Consider the following 11,049-nt stretch of genomic DNA (forward strand, 5'->3'; position numbering starts at 1 on the left):
AAATGGTTGCTCTGTCTTAAACTAATTATATCAGCTTATCGATTTTCTATCGATTTGGGGATAAACTATTCCATAAGGCTCAAATGGTATTAGCTTAGACTTACTTTATGGTTACAGGGTATAAAGAGAGCAGAGGACATGATGTGGCCGTCTAAGGCCAGCGTTAAATGAAAGTAAACAAACACACTTAAATGGCTATTTACGAAAGAAGTGCGGAATTTATGATGCACCGTTACACAGAGAAGGAGCACTTGCTTTGGGGTTGGGTTGACTTTAGGGTTGCTTTGGGGAATACTTTAAGGAGTTGGAGTCTGACGTCTGGGCATTGACATTATACACTTCCACACGCAACTCTAAGTACCCTGTCGCTGTATGAGTGAGTATGCCTGTGTGTGTGTGTGTGTGTGCGTGTGTGTGTGTGTATATATGTGTGTGTTTGTTTGTGTGCTGAAGTGACAGTAAGCCACTTAAGACCGCGCGCATTTCATTAGTTTCCTTTATTGATATTTTCACAGCAACACAATTATGAGCAACACTTGAGTGTGCATGTGTGTGTGTGTGTTCGTGTGTGTGTTAAGGTTTATCCATTCGCTAGATACTTACTTTGATGATTCAATAAAAATATGCTTGATTCTCTGTTGTTGCATTTAAGGACTATTTTCACAGCATGCTCTTTATTGATATACAGATGACAGGCAACACTGATTTAGTAACTGTTTCGAGCTGTTCTATGCCTTACTAGTAATCATAATAAATTATAGCAATAATAATTATGGCAGGAACAAGAGTATAAATATAACCTATGATCTACTAAAAATATTGCTTGACGGGACTTTCAACTTAACATTCAATTTTCGACTCATTAAGACTGTTATTAGTTGTTCTCATAGTGAGAAACATATTCCATAAACAACTCACCTCAGATTAAGTATACTATACTTATAATTTATAACGTTGAAAATGTCTCTATCATCTATTTAGGAGGTAAATTTATAATCAGCTCAGCGAGTATATAAAATGTAAGAAAGTTTATCATCGTATTTAAATGCATTGCTGCGTACCACAAGTCGTATGCGTAATAAACTGAAGCGTCAGCATTTACATGGGATTTTTGTTAAGGGCTTTTTTGGGGTTGCCAGTCAAAGTCTTGGCAATTAGGCAAGAGCTGGAAAAACAAAAGACTTGTCTCTCTGTGTGTAAGTGTGCATGTGTGTGTGTGTGTGTGTGTGTGAAAAGTAGATGCTGCAGCCACCCTAAGAGTAGACAGTGAAATTATTGTCACTTGCCACCTAGAACAAAAACAATAACAACAATGAGAAGTAGTAGAAGGAAAGGAGAAGGAAGAGAGAGTAGAAGAAGAAGTAGAACAGGAGCAGTCGAAGCCTTGCTGCAGTTTGGAAGCGCTGTTGGCCCTATGAAAAATAGCTGTCATTTGCACAGCATAAAAATAGGGATGTGCAGGCGGGGACTTTGGTGATACCAACACATACATACATACAGACCATACTATACTAACCATAAGTTAACCAAGATTCACACAGTCACATGGTCCCATATGCAGGCGACAGCAGCTGAAAGCGGCATCTGGAGATGGTTCTACGGTTTGGCTCCAGGTCTGGGTCTGGGTACGGCGCTGACTCCGACTCCGACTCCGGGTCTGGTTGCTTTGGTTGGTTCGAGGTTGCGTCGGCGGCAGAGCACTTGTGAAAAATAACTTTGCACATCGTTGGATTTCGTGTGCAATTTTCTCGCTCTCACTGTTGTTGCCGCCTGTTGCCCGCTTCCATCTTTTTTTTTTTTTTCTTTCTTTGCCACAGCGCTTACTTTTAATTTTGTTTGTAAAGAAAACTCATTTTCATCATTTTGAAGTTGGGACTGTGCTTGTCTTTTGTAAGGCGCTGCCGTTGCCGTTGCCGTTTCCACTGCCACTGCCACTGCTATTCCTGTTGCAAGTAAGAATCAGAAGAAGAAGAGAAGAAAAAAAAGAAATGAAAAAGGGAAAAATACAAACTGCCGCTTCATGTAATTATTTTGATCATTTGCATGGCTGCCGGAGACCGACATGCAAATACGACTACTAACGACTTTGTTTGCCTTTGCCACATGCCACCTTTAACAACTTCAACATATACTTTAAGCCTGGCATCTTCCATCATCAGCTTCATCGTTAGCATCATCAACAACATCGTCATCCTCATCGTTATCATCATTGTCGCGTTGCAAGCACCCTTCTAATTGTCGGTGCGTTTGTGCAACTTCTACAAATTCATAAGCTGCTCTCCATCTTTGGCATCTGAATTTTTGTGAACGTGTGAAAGTTGTTTTGCCAACAGAAATGCATCATAAAACAAATCTAACTGTTTAGGTGGGTTGTAGTCGACGAGTAATTACCCTGTAGTAATGTCGACAGTATCACATTAAAATTTCACTCTAAAGTACAATCCTTATTTTTTTTTACTGAATATTACGAAATATACAGAATTCAAAGTAGATATTCCAATACATACTAAATAATTGAGATTATATTATATAACTTGATAGAAATATTAAGAATAAAAAGGAGTAACAGGCAAACATCTATTAAGAAAAGAAAAAATAAGACCATCTTTTTCTTTTCGAAAGTTTTCCTAGGTTGTAACTACACATTTGCCACATTTAACACTACAAGGTATCAAAATGCAGCTCTATATAGTATTGTCGCTCGAAAGTCTCAACATTTACAACTGTCGCATATTGTGTTAAATTTTTAAGCGTGCGATTCTGCACGAAGGCACAATTTAATTCTTATGAAATAGTTTGTAACATCGTCTCATGCATAAACATGTCTGATTTGTGTCGATCGCGTGGACTAAATGTAAAAAAGTTTATTTTTATACAACAGCTGTGTCACAATTCATATATCAGAAGGCTTAATTCAAAAGGTCCTTCAATTTGCATTGAAGATTTACTTATTTAAGCAGTGTCCGCAAATTAAAAGAAAGTAATAAATAACCTAAATTAATGAGCAGTTTAAAAAAAATTTAATTCAGATTTTGCATACTTACAATTTTAACTATAATAAACTCAGAAAATATTAAACAAATATATTTCCTCTAATGACTTACATGATGTTCACCAGACAGCTATGCAAATTTCTAGGCTCCTAAAAGTTGTAGGTTCGTCCTGGAACACAGCCCTTGCTTACAGTTTTATTGTAATTAATTAGATTTCGGGTATGTACTTGTACATAAACATTGTTAGCTACTGAGCAACCTGTCTTTCACTACTATCTGGTATCATTTACTAGGGTTGAGGCTTTTTCATTAAAATTACTAGGCAGGTAGGCAGTTGGGAGAGCAGGCAGGTGCGAAGGCAGTCGTGGACAGGATACGCGCCCTCGGCAGGCCTTTGTTTCAAGGCGTACAACTTTGCTAATTACCGAGCAAATTTTCACAACGTGCATGTTGAACTTTGTGTGTCTTTTATTTAGCTTTTTTTGTGTGTTGTTTTTAGTCGCTGTTTGTTTGTTATAGTTGGAAAATGTGTGAACAAAAGCGTGTAAGGATATATATTCAACTGAATAATCCCTGCGTTTGCGTTGTGTGTGAGTTCAATTTATGATGTTGATTTTTAAATTGTATGAGAAGCGCAGCAGGAGCTGAAAACCATATGACAAGGCGGCTCTTAATTGGCCTTCGGCTTTTGCAATTAATGGGGTAACACATCCTTTTATTCCGTGTCCTTGTTATGATGATGTATGCAGAGAATATCGCCTTCGAATTTCTGCTTCCAATTTCAACGTAAGGTAAGGTAAGTCATCGCATTGATTGACGCATATAATGTACACATAATTTATTTAACAGGACAATGCCAACGAGCCTTGCAGCAGCGTTAATCTCGCTGAAAGTATTTCAGAATTTATTCATTTTTTTCACCATTTAATTTTTACAAATAATTAAAGACAGCATAATCGGATTTGTGGAGCTACGGAGGCATGGAAGCGATAGTAATGTATATAATTGATGGCAAATACTTTAAGTTTTCATACAAGTGAGTTGCCGTAAACGTTGCTCATACGCCGCGTTGTGCATGGTCAGCAGACACTGAAGCAGACTTCCTTATTAGCTGCTGGCCAGCCTGAACTTTTTTCGCTGGCCAATGCAGTTTTTATCGTCAAAGGATAAGCAATAAGAGTCTAGGGACTCTGAGCGAGGGTGGGGCGTGTCTCTTGTACGCCTCTTGCATTCAAAAGCGCGCAAATCGCATTTTCTTCAGAGGGAATGAAAATGTTGCTTCATTTGTGCAGTTCGGCGATTTGTGTAGAAAAATGTTTGAAAGGATTTCTGTGTGCGTAGAAAGTCGAGTAGCAAAAGCTAAAGGACGACGCGGATGAGAAGCAGCAGCAGCATCAAAAATAAGAAGAAGAAGACGAATTGGGAGCTGAATATGGAAGGCGGTAAATTGCATGTGCAAAATGAAACGAAAGGGGAAAGCCATAAATTCAATTTGACTGCAACTGCAGCACCCTTTATTCTTTATGTATTGATAAAATAGACATCAATTGATTTCAGAAATTGTTTGGATATAATCCATCCACACAAGGTACAATCGAAAGAATGAGAATTTGCTTTTATGCTCCAAATAAATAAATTTCTTTAAATTGAATGCAATTTTCAGAGCTTATTTTAAGAAAAAATTAGCTAACAATTTGTTGCAGTTTACAATTTGAAATTGTGTAAGCTTCTTATAACCCACTTCAAACTTTCAGAAAAACTAGCCGCCATTCACGTGTAATCGTAAATCGCATAAATGTATATGTATATATGCTAATAATGAGCCATTACTCAGTCAACCATCAACCGACCAACTATTCAGGCAATCACTTAACCAATCTACCTGTAACAACCTCATCAACAACAACAACAACAACTGTTAAACTGGCCAATTGTAGTTTCAACAAGTCGGCCGACTCAAGTGGAGTGTGCTCATTTAAGTAATACCCTGGAAATATAGTTAGTGTTACATTTTAAATAGTTTTTATGTCTTCATTCAAATTTTTAAAATTATTTATCTTAACATTTTCAGTTATTTTAATTAATTATTAGCTATTTTTGTGAATTTGGGACAACTTCTTGTTGATCTCTATATTTGTGCATTCTATGCAACATTGTACATACGTTTGTGGCAAGTAGCGTTTATTTATAAATCATTTGACTGTCGGATTTTATTTGCCGTTGGACGAGCGTTGAGCGTCGGAGTTTCTATGCCAATAAGCAGCTTACCGGAAGTTGTAAAGCTGCAAATTTAGATTTCCGGCCGCAAATGCAGCAGCAGCAGCCGAATCAGGATTGGCTGAGCAACATTTTGTGTGGCTGAAAGTTTTGCCACATTTTCATTGAATTATGCCATACCATACCAAGTGCAGACTTTTGTGGGTGGCAACTGTTTGTGTAAGGTAAGCAAAAAGTTTGTTGCCAAACACAATTCAAGCGAATCCTGTGACCGATTTGAAAACTTGCCATACTCGTAAAACATGGAGAACAATTCGAATCGAACAGCGAAATAAGCCGGAGTCTGTTAGCGAGTCATATAGCTAATTGGATAATTGGCTTGATTGTCCAGTTGCATGTGACACGATTATGTGATTAATCTATCGCTGATATCAAGTCGAACCAGCTTGCAACACACAAATCTGTCAAGCACACTAATGACTTGTGCTTTACACATGTATCTCATGTCGCGCCTATCAGCATGCCACATCTGCCACCCACTTATTGGTCAATGTCTGCAACTGCAGTTAGTGTTTTTCATCTTTTTCCGTGTGCCACCCACACACACACACACACACCCTCACACATACAAAACTGGTTGCAACGCTTTCTTTTGCTCTCTTTTTTTATCGTCTGACTGCAATCAATTTTTACAAATGGGATTATTTTAAAGATCCTGCTCCTGCCGTGGCACTGTGCACATAGAGGAAACGAATTGTAATTTGTTTTTCCATGCATTTGTTATTGTTCTTCTTCCACTTGCCCGGCAGCGCAGTCAAAGTCTTAGTGAAGTCACCACATTATCTTCCATCTACCCACACACACATATACACTCTCATGTAGTGTGAGAGAGAATACAGAGTCTTATTCAGGTGGAATCTACTCCGATGCCTTCTGCCTTCTGGCTTCGCATTCGCATTGCAAAGCAGCTTTCGATAGAGATTTATGCTTGTTAGTAGTTTTGCTCATAAAAATGCATTTTTATTGCTTTTCGCTGGTCACCCTACCCCGCATTTGCCACCCCCTCTTCCTTTTCCACCGCATTCGTGGCTGTGGTTTTGAATATTGAGTTAGGGAGTCGAGAGCTTGGAAGTTTAGGTTTGGATTTTTTTTGGGGGTCTGCTCCAGGTATGCTTCGATATATATATTTATATATATGTATTTTTGGGCTCATTTCTTCTTTGTCGCCATTGCCGTCGCCTCGTAAAAACTGTAATCAGAAAAATAAATAGCGCCATAAAATAAGTTGCTATCTTTTATAGCCAGTCGCATAAAAATTAAGCATAAGAATGCCAACAATTGTAAATAACTTGCTTAACTTTTACTCCACAGTCGCAAAAGGTGTCGCGTAATTTGCACTTAAAGTCCTTTTTAATACTCCTTTCTCCTCTTTTCTCCATCCACTCTTCTTTCTCCTTTTCTTTGGTTTGTCAATGTATACGGGGAGTTTTATTTAATTCTTTGGCAGCGTAATAAATTTGCATTGGTGAAAGCGGATTTTTTTTTAAAAGAGCTGTAAACGAGTTAGCTAAAGGATGAAATTAAAATTTATTATTATTTTATATTCTTTTGGTAGCATTGTTAAGCAATAAACATCCTATAAATTCACTTATTGCGTTTTAAGCACAAAGTGAGTTAAGATATAGACGGTAATTACAATCGGGGAATCACGAAACAACTATTTTGGTTAAAGTTTCTATTTCGATATAGACCTATAGTAGGCTTTTGTCTAAATACTTTTTAAATAAGCTTTACGCTTTTCCTATTTCTCATATTACACATACTCAATCCTTAAGCTTTAAAGTTATTTGTTAGTCAAATTTATCAATTATCCATAACAATTTCAATTTGACTTTAATGATCTGACCAAACTTTAATTGAATTGCGCATTAATGATCGACATCATTATAATTTGCGAACATTAATAGCTTTTGGTATTTTTGTGGCCTGTCATTGAAACGCATTTAATTAATATTTTCGTTAATAACAATTCCATCATAAATTTTATTAAAGAAAGTCTGCTGAAATCGCGTTCATACCGTACAATTTATCATAAATATTTTGTAATTGATAATGCCATCGTCTAGGTCTTTGTTGTTGCTATTTTGATTAATTACCGCAATGACGACAGCAACAAAAAAAAACAACAATTACAACAATGTTAAACTTAATGCTGCAAATTTTTTTTTGGAAAATTTTTACTCTTCGTTCATGATTTATGTTGAATCCTTGCCAGCAATCGTGAAAGAAAGAGAGACAGCATGACGAGGGTGGGAGAGGGAGAGCAGTAGATGAATTGAAAGTCCTTATGATGTCTTCCCTTTGATTCCATCCCGTTGTTCTTGTTGTTTGTTTAATTAAAAACATAAAACTTTTGCGGTACGCAGCCAAATTAAATTATGTTCAATTTATTTTATGGTCAGAACTTTGGGTCACATTCCCCAACCTAATGACTGACTGCCTTTAATATGGCTTGAAAGTTTTCAATCATTTCTTCGCTTGTCATAAGTCAAATTGCTTGCAAATTACAAAGGTCAGAAAAGAGGGGCGATGATGATGATGCTCAAAGCAACTCTAAATAAAGATGTTGTTTTTCTTGTTACATCTTTCTCTCTATATATATTTATAAAGGTTGACAACCTCTTGAACTTTCTCTAGCCTTACAAATATTTCTATACCTGTATCGTTTAATCCTGAGCGCAAGATTTGATTCATTACAATCCAAGCACTGCCATTATCTCGTCCATATGTCAACAGTCTTTAATCAGTTATTACAACATATATAGCAATTAATTGTTGTTGCTGTTGTTGTTGTTGTGCTGTGTCATTTATCATGTTGCCTTTGTTATTGTTGTCTCTGTAATGTTATAAAAATGTTTCACATAAAACAACAACTGAGTTGGCAAAAATTTAAGAGAGCGAGTCAGCTCGGCTGATATCAAACAACATGCCTTTTGTTTTGCACTTGAACTTAATTGCACTGTTGCGGGGCAAAGGCAGCAGAAGTGGTGGGGAAGATGGAGGGAGGGAGGATGTTTCAAGCAGAACCAGTTGCAGACCAAAGTCGGGTTTAGTTGATGCGACAGCAACAACGGTATAAGGGGCAACCGAGCAGCAGAAAATATATATAAATTGCATGCGAGCAAGGCAACCATTACCTGACACACACACACACACACACACACACACACAAAGGAAATAGGGGCAACACACACAAAAGCAAATTTCTCGATGTGTGTGTTTGTGAGTGTGTTGTCTCTTGTGTGTAATTAAACAGTGCTGTTGGCATAAAATAAAATATAAGCACAGCCGGCAACAAGAACAACAAGCAAGGGCAAAAGGAGGAAGATGGACCGACAGACGGATTGAGGGGGCGGAGCAGGAGGAGGAGGGAAAGTGGTGGCCAAGAGGGCGGGACAAACGGAAACGTACAAAGCATAGCATGAAATTTTCTTGTCTTGGCATCCTGTCGCCGGATATGTTGCCTCAATATGGCCGCCGGATGAATGATGCACGCATACACATTCACACTCATGCACACCGATGCAAAGATACAACTACATATTGAGATACAAGCACAAATACAATCGCATTCACAGCTGAGACGATATACAATGGATATTTTATTGTAGTGAGTTGCTGGAATTGGATTTATATGGATTTTATATTGTTTAAAATTTTAGCTATAAAGTATTTCTTAGACCATTAGTTTGTCACTTGAAAATTTAGTGCTGGCGCAATTGCTTTTTGTACCCTCTGACAAAACAAAGCTAAAGGGTGTAAAGAAAAAATTGTGATAATATTAACAAATTAAATAAAATAAATATCAAAATTTTGAGTAAAGACTTCAACTATTTATGTGAAATTGTAATGGTAAACTGAAAGTTTTTTAATTTATTGTACTCTCTATAAATTATTTACTAGGTACAGGGTATTTTCTAGTCGGGCATTTGCAAATATCACTTCTTTGTCGTGGTGTTATTGTGCCTACCAAAGTTGCTTGTGAAATTCCATGTATGCAGCTTCTCCTTTTTCTGACCCAAGGCAAATGTGTTGGAAAAGCAATTGATGTAATAATGTTCCATAAACTGGGGCGTGGCATGGGCGTGGCTGCAGCACGGTAGCAAGTCTATAGCAATTGCTAGAGCAAAATGAATTGCAGTGGCAAAATGAGATACTGAGTTCAAGTTAATAAGCAACCATGATTAAATATTCATAGAGCTTGCATCAAGGAGTACAATGTAAAATACAAGGAAATCTGTGATAAACCTGGGAATAATATTGGTATTTTTACTCACTCTGTTCGAGCTGGCAAGCTTTAAAAAAAAAAGCTAACATATCCTTAAAAGTCCTTAAGGTATTTATCCGCTTTTATTTTGTCGTGTCGTTGAAAACGCTAAGAAACTTTTATAATTCTCTCTAGGAGTGCTGCTTGATAGTTGAGGCAAGCGGGGAAGAGTGACGGAGAAGGTGGAAAGCTGTCGTCGCCTGATTGCAAAATAAATGCATTTAAAGAACTTTTTGAAAGAACTTATTGGAATTGGAAAAATATTTTGTATCATTTGTATTTAATTTGAGAAAACCAAAAATAAAACCAATCAATTCACTTTATTGTGTATACTTATTATTTATGCGTATCTCGGTGTGTGTGTGTGTGTCATTGTATGTGTGTTGCAGAAAGTAATAAAATGCAGTGCTCAAATAAGTATTTACGTGCCAATGTCAATAGCAATGTCGAAAAGTAATTGTTGTCATTAAGCTTGTACCCTATAGTCATGAAATGTTTAAGGTCTTGTTAGACTGTATATTATCAGAGTTTTGTCAATGCTAAATAGTATGCAGGTTAGGGTATCTCATTAGCCTGGCACAAGCTGTAATAACTTTTCAAAAACAAAACTATGTATTTCTATAAAGCTCACATTTTGGCGCTGATTGTTGTAAATGTTGTTGTCGCTGTTATTTGGTTTTATTTGGCAATTAAAACCGATTTCCAAAAATCGCCTCAGGCTCCCCGCATCGACACTCAGCATACGCTACCCTCTGCCTCCAACCAGCTGTCGTAAAAGTCACGCACCATAAAACTGACAGCTGTTAAAATGTTGAGCGGGAAATGTCGATGTCGATGAGGATGAGGATGGGAAACTGTGTGAATTGTGTTGAAACTATGCGGATGAGGAATGAGGGACACTGAGGGAGTTGATTTCGCTTTTTGCAGCTATGTGAGTAAGTGTTGCCGCAGTAGTTAAATAGTTTGATGACTTAATGCTCTATTAACCCACCACCTCCATTAAGATTGATCAAGTGAGTTTGCAAAGTGCCAAACGCAAAATCTATCGATGTGCAATTTGTTCTCAAGTTAATCATAATATCTATTTTATGGAATTGCAATCAATAAAAGCAAACAATATCGATAAGAAATGATATCACAGCAATTTTTAAAATTATTTTAGAACTATAATTGGAGGAAAGTCATTGATAATTTGACAGGGAGATGCTCATATTTATATTTGCATAACATAATATATTATATGTTATATATTGTTATGTTATTTAATTTTAATGCTGCAAAAGTTGTAATACCAAAACAAAAATAAATAAAAATTTACTATGGACATTTATACAATCATCCTCCTGTTGTCCACAGTCAGATATGGATTGATAAACATACACACACACTAGCATATAAACAAGTCATAAACATTTCGCACAATCGCTGAAGCTTAATTAGAAGCTCTCTGCATAAATAAATAACTAACGAAATGCCAAAAACTAACACAATATCCGCAGGCCATTTCTCACT

General features: G+C 36.9%; 1 long non-coding RNA gene across 1 annotated transcript; it reads left to right on the top strand.

Annotated features, from left to right (window-relative positions):
* Nucleotides 1–10,168: 10,168 nt before the first annotated feature.
* LOC117788151 lies at nt 10,169–10,723 on the top strand. The gene is made up of 2 exons (XR_004617733.1): nt 10,169–10,472; nt 10,542–10,723. It is a non-coding gene; the product is annotated as an uncharacterized LOC117788151 (long non-coding RNA).
* The last annotated feature ends 326 nt before the right edge of the window (nt 10,724–11,049 follow it).

Source organism: Drosophila innubila (assembly GCF_004354385.1).
Source record: "Drosophila innubila isolate TH190305 chromosome 3L unlocalized genomic scaffold, UK_Dinn_1.0 0_D_3L, whole genome shotgun sequence".
Classification (NCBI taxonomy): Eukaryota; Metazoa; Arthropoda; class Insecta; order Diptera; family Drosophilidae; genus Drosophila; species Drosophila innubila.